This window comes from Rattus norvegicus, chromosome 19 (genome assembly GCF_021556685.1).
Source record: "Rattus norvegicus strain SHRSP/BbbUtx chromosome 19, alternate assembly SHRSP_T2T, whole genome shotgun sequence".
Taxonomy (NCBI): Eukaryota; Metazoa; Chordata; class Mammalia; order Rodentia; family Muridae; genus Rattus; species Rattus norvegicus.
Window position 1 is genome coordinate 12,412,389 of NC_141552.1, and position 16,741 is coordinate 12,429,129.

Here is a 16,741-nt window from a genome sequence, read left to right on the forward strand (position 1 = left end):
CCGTCTCCCCTTTTTTTCTTCTACATGTGCACATGCAGGTGAAGTACACCAGGTGAATGCAGCACACCTGATACAGACAATACAACAGACATTGGTCTGTTGATTACCCTTCTGTCCCTTGTGGTGCAGGGACATCATTCCCAGACTGACCTCCAGCAATTTTCTAGTCCTGGCCATGAACAACTGACCAGACCTGAGCTCCCTTGATCCAGCCTCTGATATCTCTAACAGGAAGACCCATATAGTCAACACAACATCAGGAAAACATAACTCCTTCCTTCTGGACACCAGGGCCACTTACTCGGTCCTGATGAAGTTTTGAGGAGGCACTTCTCATTTCCGTATGGTTGGGGTAGGGGGATGACAGCCACGTCAACCTCACCAGAATCCATTGTTGGCCTTCATACTGGAGGCTTTCCACAGAGATCTCTGGCCCAGCCAGGGACAAGGGTTCAGGTGAAGAGGAGAGACAGAGAGAACTTGAGTAGGGAGGGGGAATCTCGTCCACTGACTTCACTGCTTCAGCTGCTCCACCTTTGTCTCTGCCACTGCTGCAGCTGCTCCAAGCAGGAGGCTGGCTAGCCAGCAAGGGGTGCTGGGAAGCTTCAGGCTGTGATTTCAGGAGAGCAGATCTCTACCCCAAGTGGCAGTGTTGCAGCTCTTATGACAGAGGCTCTCAGACAATGGAGTAGTTCTTGCACACATCTTTAATCCTTCTAGATAGGATTCTTATATACAGTTTTGGGGTGGGTCAGGGTCTGACAGCAGGTACTTCCTATTGGCTTGGCCTGAGAGCTTGGGAATACCTCATCTACATATTTGGGGGCGTGGTCCTGCTTCTATGGGACTGATGGCCGCAAGCCTCTCTACAGGGCAGTTGTGGCTATGTGCTGAGCCTGGCATCCTGAAGGTTTAGGGAAATGCCTACCATTCCTTAGGGTCACTGGGGTTTTAATCTTATCTCAACTGGGAACCAGGATACCTGTCACAGCCCGCCTCCCCACAACTCCCCCTTTTCTTTTCATAAGGGAGAGGTATCATCAGAATAACTGTCTCCTATGTTGGGAACAGTTTGATACTGAACCAAGACCTGATGGGTAGTGATCTTTGCAATGCTACTCATCTGCTGTTTTAGAAACTGAATGAGGCAGGGGGCCAAGGGAAGCAAGGCTCCAATTGCTAATACAGGTTCAAGAAGGTGAAGAATCCAAACTACCAAGCGGTTAGCGTACCAAGGGGAAGGGATGTTGGGAGTATAGCGTGCCCAGAGGTTCCCCCAGAACTCTTTGAGCATTTGTATATCTTGTTCTACCAGCCCAGATTCATTGACATAGAAGCAACATTCCTCCCCAAGCAGAACACGAGTCCCTCCCTGATCAGCAGTCAGTAAGTCCAGGGCTCTCTGATTTTGGAGAGCAACTCCTGCTAAGGAGGTTATCTGGCATTGGAGAGACTCAAGGCTGTCTGTAGTGGAAGCCATTGCCTGGTCAAGCTTGTCTTGGAAATTGCTGGCCAGATGTTGTGTTTGGACAAGGGATGCTCCAGCACTTCCTATCACACTCAGTGAGACAGCAAGGCCTAGCCCAGTGAGCAGAAGGATAAAGGTCTCTCTCTTTTTCCAGCTTCCTCCTATGTGTAAGCCCAGTTCTTCAGGTTTGTAGAGATAAACCTGGGGGACAATTACCACAGGGGTGCAGGAACCTTTGAAAAGGGGGATTAATACAGGCACCAGTAGTGCCTTTGCACCAAGAAGGGCAGGAGGGTTAACACATACTTATTTGGTGGTGGTGACATCACTGACACATGTAGGATGGAGTCTTGAGGAAGGCCCTACGAGGCAAAGAGGTAGAGTAGGTCAAAGAGTGGAATGTCTTGTGCTTTCCTTGTAGGTAAGACTCTGTGACGGTCATGAAGGGAAATGTTAATGGGAACAGCTGTTAATACTGGTCAGGAGAGAGAGGCACAGAGAAAGCCTTGGGAGGAGTTGGGATGGATTGTTAAGGGAAGGAGGCCAACTGCATATTGGATGTACCATAACCAGGAGAGGGTAGCTTAGAGTTCCTTCTGAGACTGGTTCCTGATGGATAATGACAGCATGTGTAAAGACTGATTTGGAGGCAGGAATGAGCTCACAGGAGATGTGCAGGTCAGCTGTGGAGTATGCTATGCCATAGCCATTGGGGTAAAGTTTACCCATGACTCCGATTCGCCAACGTTCATCCCATGGATCTGATGGAAAGCTGAACATGAATTTTAAGGTTGGCGAGCATAGTGAGGTCTCGACCGGTGGATTCCATTCTGCAGCTCCAATATTTGCAACCTCCATATGTGGAAACCTCATGGAGACATTCACCTATGTTTCAGTAAGAAAAGCAGAGGGACGAACTGGAGATAGTGGAGATGGACTCTGGGTATAGGGGGACCTCAATCTTGGTCTGACATCCTTCAAGTGGGCAGTCCTGGGTTCCTATAACTTTGTTGTATCTGTTGTAGGTTTCCCTAGCATAGAATTTCCAGTAGTATATGTTGGGAATGCCAGAAAGAGGCTGGGCAGTAGCAGAGTTAGCATGAAGAATGATGAAAACAGCCATAAGAACAGAGGAGAGGAGGGCTTGTGGAGGGCACATGGCCTGGGCAGCAGTCACCAGGTCATGGATGTCCTTCCAGGAGCTCTTGCTATCCCTCTGGATGTGGTGTTTCCTCCATCTCCTCCTCTTCCTCTGTCCTTGATCTGCCAGTGAGAGGCAGGTTATATCATCCATATAGTGATATATATTGAGTCCTTTGCCTAAGTAAGGTTTTAATGCGGTGGCTACAGCCTCCTGACAAATGGTTGGACTGTTAGCCATTCCCTGTGGGAGAACAGTCCAATCATATGGTGAGGCTGGGCCAGAGTTTTTAATGGGGGGTACTAAGAATGCAAAGTGTTCACAGTCTCAGGGGTAGAGAGGGATGGAGAAAAACAATCTTTTATATCTATTGCTAATAGGGGAACATTGGCAGGAATGACTGAGATGTGTGGTAACCCTCTTTGTGGGGAGCCCCAGACTCACATGGTTTTGTTAATTGCCCTCAAATCTTGTAATAAATCATCTCCATCCCCCTGAGATCATTTTTTATAGCAAACACAGGGGTACTCCATGAGCAGCGGGAGGGGCGGATGTGTTCTTCTACCAGCGGTGTGAGGGCTCTAAGCTTCTCCCTTGCTAGAGGCCACTGTGAGACCCAGACAGCTTTGCTAGAGAGCTAATCAAGGCAGGGAGTATTAAATGTAACAGTGGCCCCTAGAATTGGGGGTGATTTGGAGGAGAGTTTTTAGGGTCTCCTTGGGTAGTTCTTTCTTTATAGGTAATATCCTCTATCTTAATGTTGTCTCTTTCTGGTTGGGTGGTAAGAACTACATCTAAGGCTTGTAAGATATCTATCTCTAGAGATTGCTGGCTACTCAAACCACCAGGGGTTGTATGAGGCCAATAGCTCCATCCAGGTCTTCCCACCTATAGGCCTATTTGGGGATGAATGCATGAGAGGTACCCACTATGCCTAGGACCTAGGGTCCAGGGATCAGTTGGCAGTCACTTGGGATCTCTTGCTGTCTTAAAATTGTCCTGTCTCAATAAGACACTTGAATGGTTTGGTATCTATTTTAATGGTTAATTTTAGGTGGGAGCTTTCTGAGCTGCTGGACACCCATAAGGCTTCTATGGGAATAGTTGTCCCTCTTACTGTTGGGGCTGAGGGATGCCCCATCTGAAGTTTAAAGGCTCCAGTGGCTTACCATCCTTATCATATACAATGGTACAGTATCTCCTCCAGTGGGAACCTTTCTACAACAGGGACAAATTCTCTTAGGGGGATTAGGATCTGTTATGGCGAGAGAGTTTTGTGGGCATTCATTCCTCCAATGTCCTATCTCTCCACATTTGAAGCAGATTCCTTCTGTTTTACTGCTGCTACAAATGCCTGAGCCAAGGATGTAGCTGGTGTGATGTGCTTCCTATATATCAGATTGTCACCATCGCCTATTATGCTGCTCCTCCCGGAGACCCTGGCAAGCTATTCTAGATTCAGAAGTCATGCCTTCCCGTGCAATGGTTTTAAGAAGGAGGTCTCTGTCTGTGGGGTTGGGAATTTTTCTTTCTAGGTTCATTTTAGTTCTCAGAATAAAATCTGGTAAGGGTTCTTCAGGCTTTTGGTGGAGAGACAGCAGGGAGGAGGCAGGGTCTTGTGACCCTGAGGGTGGAGTGAGCCTGTCCCAAGCTTGGGTTGCACAGAGGTGGACCTGGTCATAATACCCTGCCAGCTGAGTTGCCTACTATGCCCTGGTAGAAAAGTCTTCCTGGCCAAAGTGTTCATTAAAAACCCCAAGGGGTCGCCTCAGTCCCAATTTTGCCTGATTTGTTGAAGGCATTTGTCTTGAAATAAGGCTTCCCATTCAAAAACATCAGACCAGGCAGGGATGAACTGCAAATATCTCTCCAATCTTGGGGGATGTTTAGGTTGGCAACGTGGCTCTGTATGAAAGATTTTGTCCAGGGTGCATAGATGCCATCTTCCTTCACTCCCTGCCTGAGTTCTTTCAAGTCTGAGGCTTGTACTGGGTACTAGTTGAGTGGTTTAGTTTGACTGGGGTTGATATTAACAGGGAATGCTCGAGCACTTAGGGGGCTGTAGTTCTGTATTAGACTGGGGAGAGGAAGGTGGGAGTTTCTTTGGGTTTTTAATGGAGCCCTGCCCTTGGATGGGAGAGGGAGGGCAGGGGGTGGGGGCAGACAGTTTATTTAGCATCTCCTCGGAAGCATAAGGAAGTAGAGGTGGGTAAATGGATTTTATTTCCCTTATTAGTTGGGTAAGGGCTGTGAAATCTGAAATAGGGTGGTTTTTAGGACCTTGATATTTGGGCTCCTCTGACTGAGGGGTTTCAGGAGCTGTGTTGCTGTCAGACTGTCCTGTTTTAGATGGTCCTACGCACTGCCAAACTGTGGCTAAGATTGGTAAAAAAAAATCACAGGAGGGTGTTTTTCCTTCTTGCAGATCTTTGTTTTTGATGAGAGAAGTTACTCAGATCCATGAGTCTGGGCTATAAATATTGTCATTGGCCATGCATGGTGCTATCTGAAGGACTTCCTCCCCAAACAAGGAGGCTTGTTTTTCGACTATTTTTATTCCATGGGATTTTTGTAGGGCACATATCACCTTGGCCTGGGGGAATTTTTATGTGATGTTGAATTGCTCATGACAGAAAAGAGGATTAACACATTGTCCAGGGGGAACATTCCTTTGGCCTATCGGCTTTGGGGGATCCCACAGAGGTCCAAAATGCTAAGCCTTCCCCTAGATTTAAGAATTGGCAGCTGCCCTGTGGCTTTTAAGTGGCTGCTGCCTTACTAGGCTTTCTTTTTGTTTTAAAGAGAAGTTCGATAGAGAGTCTTTGCCAACGCACATTGTGGACTGTCCGGATTTAGACAGGGGCTAGAAGGAACTTCAGCCAACACCAGAGAGTGGCTCTGGCCAGGAGGCTTCAGCTGCCCCTTCAGCTAATCTAAATCTTTGTGGTGGCACTGACAGCAGGAAAGGAGAGGCTGCTTGTCTCCAGAGTTGGAGACAGGGGGCTCACCTTCTTGCAGCATCTGCTCACACAGTTGTATCGCTGTTCGAGCCCCAAGTGGTCACCTGATGTGGGCCTGTGTACTGGAGGCTTTCCACAGAAATCTCTGGCCCAGCCAGGGACAAGGGTTTAGGTGAAGGGGAGAGACAGAGAGAACTCGAGCAGGGAGGGGGAATCTCGTCCACTGACTTCACTGCTTCAGCTGCTCCACCTTTGTCTCTGCCACTGCTGCAGCTGCTCCAAGCAGGAGGCTGGCTAGCCAGCAAGGGGTGCTGGGAAGCTTCAGGCTGTGATTTCAGGAGAGCAGATCTCTACCCCAAGTGGCAGTGTTGCAGCTCTTATGACAGAGGCTCTCAGACAATGGAGTAGTTCTTGTACACACCTTTAATCCGTCTGGATAGGATTCTTATATACAGTTTTGGGGCGGGTCAGGGTCTGACAGCAGGTACTTCCTATTGGCTTGGCCTGAGCGCTTGGGAACACCTCATCTACATATTTGGCTTCGTGGTCCTGCTTCTATGCGACTGATGGCCGCAAGCCTCTCTACAGGGCAGCTGTGGCTATGTGCTGAGCCTGGCATCCTCAAAGTTTAGGGAAATGCCTACCATTCCTTAGGGTCACTGGGGTTTTAATCTTATCTCAACTGGGAACCAGGATACCTTTCACAGCCCTCTGCCCCACACCCCACCACTCAGTTTTCTTCTTCGGGGATGTTCCTCTCACGTATTCTTTCCCAATGGTACCGCACTGTCCCATTCCCTTATTAGGGCCTAGGACAATGGACAACCCACATATATGCTTTAGCAGCTGCTGAGCTCCTTATTTACAAATTAAAAAACAAAGAACATAAAAACCTCACCAACCAACCGTCCAAACAAACAAACCCCACACACTTTTATGTTACCCACCATTATCCTCTTCTCTCACAACCTGTCCCACCACTGAACATAACACAACTCCACTTGTCCAAGTTCTCTATCTCCAGGTGGCACTAGCAGAAGAGGCCACGTTTACTCTCCAAACATGCCCGCTCCTCAACACCTCAAATCTTCTTTCCCAACCAAACACAGACCACTTCCCATCTCATTCTTTCACTGAAACCTTAGGAGACTTACTGCCTCTTTCCCAGTTGTTTATAGTAAAAAAAAAAACAAAATCTAACCGCTCCAGACGGACCTTCAGAAGCATATGGAAAAACTCAATGCCTTCCTCCCCTGGGCCTTTGACAACGTCATGTGGAAGTGGATACTGCCCTTCCTAGCCGCCCCCCCCCCCAGTCCCCTTTCTCTCTTTGTTTTTACTATTCACACCCTGCTTTAACAATCTCTTCTCTACATTTCTTTGACAAGAAATCCTAAAAAATTTCCAACTAAATGATTGATCAGTTATTTATACAGGATTATCAACCACTGGCCATAGATTGCAAGGCCTATTGAGGAATAACTGCTCCTGAGACATGACAATGCCTTTGACAGCAGTAAGTAGCCTGAAGAGAACCAATGTCCTTATCCCAGTCTTGACATCGCTCCCCTTCTAACTCCTCTACTTTATAATAAATGAAAGGGAGGAATGTTAGTAATCAGGCACTCCATGGCCAGCCTGAGGGCCCTGGTACCCACGGGACATAGCTTCACTAGCTGCTGAGAGGCAAACATACTTCCACTGTCACCTCGTGTTATATGTCTTCCTCCTGAACATGTGCTATAACCCCTGGTAAAAGGCCTCCTCCTCCCTCCTCCCTATTTCTTTCATTTCCATCTAGAGGCAGTTTCTGTATTCCCCACTCCCCCCAATTAACTTCCCATATGAGACCTCTCATCTAGTGTGATATCATGGATTCTGCTACATGGTTCTAATAAGAATGCCTGAGAGTACTGGAGGTAGATAACTGGGATGAGTTGGGGAAGCTGTCTTGAAGGAAGTCTTTGCAATCCATTGGGAATGGAGTCAAGAGAGTAGAGTAAGACTGTAGCAGATTCCAGCTACAGAGGTGGGGATGAGACAGGGTAGGTGGGTGGGAAACAGTGGACCTCAGGAGCTTTAGGAGAGGTATAAATCTGCCTTTGGCCTACTTGTTGCCCTGGGAAGAGCTGTTCTTGGGTTAAGAACCAGTGCCTGCTAGAGTTGAGGTCTGGGACAAAGCAACAAGGGAGGGAAGGGAGGTCATCAGGGCATGGTCTATAGAATCCTCAGGATAGTGGGAGGTTGTTAGGAAAGGCTACAGCTGGTGTTTTGTTTCAGCTCTAGGGACAAGACTGGGGGATTTGGTCTGAGGGAACAGAGAGTTAAGTTGTTCATATATGCATATATGCACTGTATGCTGCTGGCCCGCTAGTGCCAGAGGACATGAAAATATTAGCTTCTGTTTATGCAAAGAATTCGCTATCAACTCCAATGGTTCATTTCTTTAAAAATCCATTCACAGAAGCCTGACAAAATTTTTACAGCTTTTCCCTCCTTACCAACTAACTCAAATACATCAAAGATTATTTTGTCCTGTCTCATGCTGTAATTCCAGACTTCTTTTAAATAGATTTTTTCTATGATTTAAAATAAATCATTCTCATGATAAAATATTTGGGAAAAAAGCAAAAAAAAATGAGTAAGAAAATCATTTCTCAAATCCTAAGTCCCTGAAAAGCTGACTTTCAAACACTTTAGAGAAATGAAAATTGATTGTGTGTGTGTGTATGTTTATGATAACTAGTTTTTTATTGGATATTTTCTTTATTTGCATTTCAAATGTTATTCCCTTTCCTGGTTTCCACTCTGGAACCTCCCCACATCCCCTGTATCTATAAGGGTGCTCCTCCACCCACCCACCTACACACACACTCCCTCTCACCTCCCTGCCCTGGCACTCCTCTACACTGGGGCACCAAGCCTTCATAAGACCAAGGGCCTCTCCTTCCATTGATGTCCAACAAGGCACATCCTCTGCTACATATGGGGTTGGAGCCATGGGTTGCTCCATGTATACTCTTTGGTTGGTGGTTTAGTCCCTGGGAGCTGTGGGGTGTCTGATTAGTTGATATTGTTGATCTTCCTATGGGGTTGCAAACCCCTTCAGTTATATCAGTCCTTTCTTTAACTCTTCCATTGGAGACCCTGTTTTCAGTCCAGTGGTTGGCTACAAGCATCTGCCTCTGTATTTGTTAGGTTCTGGCAGTGCCTCTCAGGAGACAGCTATATAAGGCTCCTGTTAGCATGCACCTTTTGGCATCCCCAATGGTGACAGGGTTTGGTGACTGCATGTGCGATGGATCCCCATGTGTGGCAGTTTCTGTTCCACACTTTGTCTCTGTATTTCCTCCTGTGAGTATTTTGTTCCCCTTTCTAAGAAAAACTGAAGCATCCACACTTTTGTCTTTCTTCTTCTTGAGCTTCATAGTGTTCTATGAATTGTATCTTAGGTATTCTGAGCTTTGGGGCTAATATCCACTTATCACTGAGTACATGTCATGTGTGTTCTTTTGTGACTGGGTTCCCTCAGTCAGGATGGTATGTATTTTCTAGTTCAATCCATTTCATGAAGTCATTATTTTTAATAGAGGAGTAGTACTCCATTGTGTAGATGTACCACATTTTCTGTATCTATTCCTCTTTTGAAGGACATCTGGGTTTTTTCTAGCTTCTGGCTATTAGAAATAGTGATGCTATGAACATAGTGGAGAATGTGTCCTTGTTATATGTTGGAGCATCTTTTGGGTATATGCCCAGAAGTGGTATAGTTGGGTCCTCAGGTAATACTATGCCCAGTGTTCTGAGGAACCTCGAGACTGATTTCCAGAGTGGTTATATCAGTTTGCAATCTCACCAACAATGGAGGAGTGCTCCTCTTTCTCCAAGTCCTCACCAGCATCTGCTGTCACCTGAGTATTTTATCTTATCCATTCTGACTGGTGTGAGGTGGAATCTCAGGGTTGTTTTGATTTGCATTTCCCTGATGACTAAGGATGTTGAGCATTTCTTTAGGTGCTTCTCAGCCATTCTTTGTTTAGCTCTGTACCCCATTAGTTAACAGGGTTATTTGATTCTCTGGAATCTAACTTCTTGAGTTCTTTGTATTTATTGGATATTAGCTCTCTATAGACAGGATGCAGGATTGGTAAAGATTTTTTCGCAATCTGTTGCTTGCCATTTTATCCTAATGACAATGTCCTTTGCCTTACAGCTTTGCAATTTTATGAGCCCCCATTTCTCGATTGTTGCTCTTAGAGCATAAGCCATTGGTGTTTTGTTCAGGAAATTTTCCCAGGTGCCCAAGTGTTTTGTTCCTCTTCAAGGTCTCATTCAATTCTCTAACCATCTTTGAAACCACTCTCTGACCCACTGAGGCTTAAGAAATAGATGCCCTAATAGATCTCACTACACTAAACAGGAGTTTGCTTGCTACATTAATGGGTTTACAAGGAATACAGGAAAGAGGAGGACCATAGAGCAAACCCCAGAGAAAGGAGGCTTGTGTTCATCTCTCCATGATTCTACTTACAGAGTTTGTGATCCTCGGTAAGTTTCCTACATGTTCCATGTCTCTGTATCTTCTTTTGTGAAGGAAAGTCAATGATTTGTAATTTTGCAAATGTTGGGTAGATTAAAAACTGTTGTGATAGTATCAGGGCTAGCATCAGAACAGACCACACCAAGCCAATGCAGTTCCACATGGGAGAGGTTTATTGAGAGGCAAAGAAGACAAAGAGGGGCGCTGAAAAAAAAAGAAGACAAAGAGGGTAAAGAGGGAGAGGAAGGGGTGAAGGTCAGGAAGAGTCTGCTTTTTATGTTAACTGTGACATAACCACTCACAGGTAAAGGTGGGAGCTTAATAAAATGGACGATGGCAATGTATGGCAATTGCCATGACAACAGATGCGTGAGGTCCTGTTGCCTATGGATGATGTCACTGCTGGGTCCCGAGGCAAAAGCCAGATCCTGATACCAACAAAAACTACCTTCAGTCTCATAATACATTTTCCCTTACTTCAGTTTCATGATCCTTAATAGAAGATGGTATTTTTTTCTTCTGTCATGAGCCCACCCTACTTCTTTCTTCATCATTGTGCCCCTAAGTTCTTCTAGGAGAGTGTTACTAGCCCTCCTAGTCAATGTGGTGGAGGTAGAGATGACTTTATGCCTTGCTTCAGGGAAGGCTCCATACCTGATCTTGAGCACACATTGTAGAACTTCTTTTCCTACGGTGACGGTACAGACTGACATGTGACCCCTCTGGGAATGACTCAGTGGCTACTAACAATATTTTCCTTGTCCCTTGTCACTTGTTGGAAAGAGAAGCTCCTGCTCCCCTTGCTTTGAGGCTGGGACTGTGTAACAACTTTCATGCTTCTGCCCTCCATTCACCTTCTGACATAAGGATGGAGACGCCACTGCTGAAAAGGAAGATGGTATTATAGATCAGCGTTACTGAACCACTGAGCTTAGCCTGTCTTGAAGCTGTATACACTCACTTTCAATGAGCCACAGCTACCATTACCTCGTTTAAAAAGTTGGCTTAAGTTGGGTTCTGCCACAATCAAAAGATACTAAACCAAGAGGGGTGTGTGTGTGTGTGTGTGTGTGTGTGTGTTTGTGTGTGTGTGTAAGAGTATGTGTGTTCATGTATGTATATGAGTGACAATATGTGTGTATATGTGTGACCTGTGTGTGTATGTGATGTTGCGTATGTGATGTGTATGCACGTGTAGGTCTCTGTCTCTCTCTGTTTCTCTGTCTCTGTCTCTGTCTCTCTCTCTGTGTATGTGTGTGTGTGTGTGTTGTGTGTGTGTATGTGTGTGTGTGCATGTGACTATAGAGTCTGCTAACACTTGAGTTCCTGGGCTTGTCAGGCAAGTGCCTTTTGCTCACTGAGGCATATCACTAGTCCTGTTACGTTGTGTTGTTTAAATCTTACAAATACTTATTAGTCATTCTAGTTACATTTTAAAATCAGTCTTAGATTCACAGAAAAGCTGGGCAGAAGAATTTTTAATTTTTTATAACCCTCTTTGTGCCACTCATTGATAGCTTCTTCTTTGTACATAGGGGAACCAACAGGACATCTGTTTCAAATGCTGAACATACAATGACACAGAACGCATGTGTTCCAATCACTATAAATCACAATGCCATAGAAGGGTCCTTAACCTACCACTTAACACAGGTAGATTTGATCTACAGAAGGAATTTGTAAAATCTTTTGGTTTTAAAAAGCAGACTTGTACATTCTTCCATTGTTGATGGGAGTACACATTGGACAAGCACTCTGGAAGTCAATTTGGCAGTTTCTCAGAAAATTGGGAATAGTTCTACCATAAGACCCAGCTATACTACTCCTGGGCATATCCCCAAAATATTTTCCACCATACCACAAGGACACTTGCTCCACTATGTTGATAGCAGCTTTATTCATTAGAGCCAGAAATTGGAAGCAATCCAGATGTCCCTCAACTAAAAAATGAATAAAGAAAGATTGGTTCATTTACACAATTGAATAATATTTTGCTATTTAAAAAAGGACTTCATGAACTTTTTAGGCTAATAAATGGAACTAGAAAATATCCTAAGTGAGGTTACCTGAAACCAAATGATAACCATTGTATGCACTCACTTATAAGAGTATATTAGCCATAAAGTACAGGATAACCATTCTACAATCCACAGACCCCAGAAAGCTAAATAACAAGGAAAGCTCAAGGGAAGATGCTTGAATCTCACCCAGAAGGGAAAATAAAATAGTCATTTGGCATGGACGAATGGAGGGAACTGGGTGGGAAAGGAAATGGGCGAGGGGAAGAGGGGATTAGGTGTGGAAAGAGAGGCTGGTGTGAGATACCTGAGAGAGTGAATTTGTTTTTTTCATGGAATATTTTGTTTTCACCAATTATGATAATTGAAAGTCTGGGAGTTTCTAGCCCACCTTTGATCATTTAGTTCCCAAATAAATAACATAAAACCTTTATATTTATAATTAGCATTAATAGTACTAAGGATGGGCAGATATCAAACTCTGCTATTTTGTTTGCCTCCCTGTCACTAATCCTGAGATATAACTTGCCATGATACACATGGGCTGCTCTCCTCCAACAGGCCAGCTTTCATGCCTATGTTCTCATGATCCATCTACCCCATGGTGTCTTCTTCCTTCCACATGAAACCCAAGCTGTAAACTGCTACATATGTACGGCAGGAAGTCAGGGAGGCACTAGATCCAGCCAATGTACATTCTTTGGTTGATTGTTGCTTCTCTGAGGGTGCCAAAGTGTTCCAGGTTAGTTGACTCTTTTAGTCTTCCTGTGGACGATCTATCCCTTTAGGTGCCATAAACCTTCCTCCTATCCTTCCATAAGAGTCCCTAAGCTCCATTCACTACTTCGCTGTGGGCATGTGCATCTGTGTGAGTCAGCTGCTGGGTGGAGCCTCTCAGAGGACAGCCATGCTATACTTCTGTCTGCAAGCATAACAGAGTATCATTAATAGTGTCAAGGATTGGTGCTTGCCAATGGGATGAATCTCAAGTTGGGCAGGTTTGATAAATACCCAAAAGCAAAATTCCTGGGTCATGTGGAAATTCAATTTTTAATTTTTTGAAAAACTTCCCTCAATTGCTGTAGCATCTTGCATTCCTATCAATGACATACAAGTGCTCTGAAGTCCTCAAAATCTCATTAACACTTAATAACTTCTTCATTGCTTTTTGTTAGGGTAATGGTCATCCTAACAGATACGTGGTGACATTTCAGATATATCGAACTTGAATTTCCCTAGAGGTCAGTGATGTTGAACATCTCTTTATATACTGCTTGATCAGTGGGTGTGTTTGGACAAATAGTCATCCAGATAATTTCCTCATTCTTATTTTGTGTTATTTTTGTTTGTTTTTTACTAGTGACTTACAAGCTTCCCCTGCAGTTCTTGGGAATTATCTGCTTATCAGATATATAGTTTGCAAATATATCCATCCTTTCCATAGATTGCCTGTCTCTCTGTTTTTCTTTAGTAGAAGTATCATACCTCTTAACTCTTTTGCTTTTATTGACATAAATTTGAAGAAGAGAGGGAGTTTGTATGGGAAGGAGTTTTAGGGAAGAAAGAGAAGGGAAAAATATTGCAATAGTGATCTCAAAAGCAAACAAAAAAATCTTTGTCAGGATCAAAGTCATGGTTCCCTTATGTTTTCTTTCAGGAGTTTTGAAGTCTCAGTTCTTTTCCATCCATTTGGAGTCATTTTTGTGGGTGGTTTTAGGAAAGTGTCCACTTTAAGGTGTTTGAATGGGGGCATCTGTTTTTCCATTGCCTCTGTTGAGTGCATGTATTTTCTATTGTGTATTCTTAGCACTCTTGTCAAAGAACTGCTGAATGTATATGTGGGTTTCTATTGTGTTTAAAGGTAGGGGTGAGTGGGTGGGTTCATGTGCACATGCTTTAGTGTTTTCTACATAGAAGATCATACCATTTGCACATACATTTTCTTTTTCATTATCTTTCTCAATGTTCTTTATTTCTAGTACTTGCCTGGTTCTTTGTCCAGGCTTTCCAGTGTTATTACATAGAAAGGACTAGAATGAGTACCCTTGCCTTAGTACATGTTTTAGGGAAAAACCTTCCAGTTGTTTACTGTGGAATATAAAACTAACTGGATGTGTTTCAAATATGAGGGTTTTAATTTTTTTTATAATTCTCTTTTAAATACCTATCCAGTTAAGATAGGTATCTTCCATTCTGCTAATATGGCACCTCACTTAATTGACATTTGTGTGCTGAATTACAGATATACCTCTAAAATAACTTTCACCTTATATAGGGGCATGACCCTAAGGACAGACTTATGACCCTTTAAATTCAATAGAATCCCACGCATACAGTCAAGAAGACTTTGACAAAAAAAATGCTAAGAATATACAGTAGAAAATATGTGCAGAAACCAGCATGGAAACATCAAAGAACTCTGAATGAACTATCCAGAAAGAAACTTAAGAAAACAATCTTATTTTTGATTGGATATTTAAAAAGGGCTAGAATAAATGAACCAAGAAGTTTTAAGACTCATATAAGGAAACTAGAACACCAATGAAATTGTAGATGCAAATAAATGGGAACAAATGGGAGAGTCTCTCATGCTTGCAGATCAGAAGATTTTTAATAGTCACATGTATAGACAATGTAGACAATTAATGCAATACTTATCAAATGGAAATAGGAAAACATTCTAAAGTGTATATGGTGTCTTAGTTAGGTGTTCTGTTGCTGCAAGAAAACACCATAACCAAAGCAGTTTAGGTAGGAAAGGGTTTGTTTGGTTGTAGTGATGCATCACTGTTCGTCATCAAAGATGTCAGTGTAGGAACTCAAACCTGACAGGAACCTGTTAGCAGATGCTGTTGCAGACTCTGTGGAGGAGGCAGTGTTTATTGTCTTGCTCCCAATGGCCTGCTCATCCTGCTTTCCTACAGAACTCAGGACCACCAGCCCAGAGATGGCACCACCAACAATGAGCTGGACCCTTCCCTGTCAATGAATCTTAAATTGTCTCCTTTGTACAGCCAGATTCTATGGAGGTATTTTCATAACGTAGTTTCCCTCCTCCCAGATGACTCTATCTCGTGTCAACAGAAAGCTATCCAGTGCTTGTGGAAATGCAGAGAATACCACATGGCCCAAAGACAATTACAGGGGAAAAAAGCTGGGAAACAAAACAAAACAAACAAATGAAAAACAAAACAAAACATGTTCCCTGATATGTCACAAAGCTCCAATAATTAAGTAAGTTTTGATTTTAATCTTATTTTCTTAGATTTAAAATAAATAGGGTCCAAAAAATAACCCCCTTAACCAATTGTGCGTCTCTGTGTTAACAGACATGTATTTAAAAAATATTTTTTTTCCTCTGAGGCTCATGATGCTCAGAAATGAACTAATCTGTGTGTATAATGAGAGTTCACTAGACTTTGGCTTAATGCTATGTCCCATTAGCAGAGTAATAGTAGTAGATTCTCTCCAGGGCCTACACTCTCTCTGTGTGGCCCTTGACTCTTAACCCTGCTAACTGTACCAGGTATGGGTTACGTCTTGTGGAGAGGGCCCTAATTCCAGAAAGATACTCCCATGACCTTTGTGCCACTATTGCAGTGGTCATGGTTTTCTAAGTATGTAGGTCATTATTGTAGGTCAGGGTTCATAGCTAGCAGAGATTGAAGATTGCTTTTTTCCTCTGGTAGTGTACACAGAATTTTCCAGCACTGCATTAGGGGACATTATATCACTAACATAATTGACCTAAATATACTACTCAGTAAAATAGGAGGGCTTCTCAACACAGACACACTGCAGTTTAGGTAAAAGTATTTTGGAGATGAATATTATTAATTATGAATGTTTTTATTCATGAATAATTTAAAATATGGCCCAGGACAAATCACACATCTTTCTTCACTGAAAAAAAAAATGTTCTCTTTCAATATTGAGCAATTCCACCAAACAGTGGTTCTTTTTATCTTTAGCAGGTGTGTTTTCAAAATCATTCTTGCTACCTAATAGACTCAAAATAATTTTTGAGGCCTCATCTACCACGTCTAAGTCCAAAGAGAAGGAGGGGCTGGGGTATGCCCAGCAATCTGTCCCTCTAGTCAGCCCCTCTCCACCCTGGCCACACCTTCCTATTCTGCTGTTTCTCTCCCAGCCTCAGCATTTTGCCTGATTCTCTTCTCAGAGCTCTCAGATAGGCTTGTGACAAGAAGGTATGATTTGCCCACGCCCTAGAGGTCTGTTGGTGATGTTCCATAGTTCTCCCATTTCTGTCCTACAGTGAAAAGTGGTGTTCTTTCCCCTGTGATGGCAGAGGGATCACCACACACACACACACACACACACACACACACACACACACACACACACACACACACACGAGGATGTCTTCCTTAATGTCTTAATGGTCATCAGTGTGTTACAGTGAATGAAGAACTGGGCTCAAACACCTCTTGATGCTCCCAGATTGTGTGTGCCCGTCAGTCCTCTCAGTCCTCTGTGGAGTTTGTGATTCACTATTTGCTTTTCATCTTAGAAGCTCATTTTGGGTCAATGGTAAATGTTTCATTGGATAGCCTGCTTGCTGCTTTGCTACTCTGACCTAATTAGATATTATAT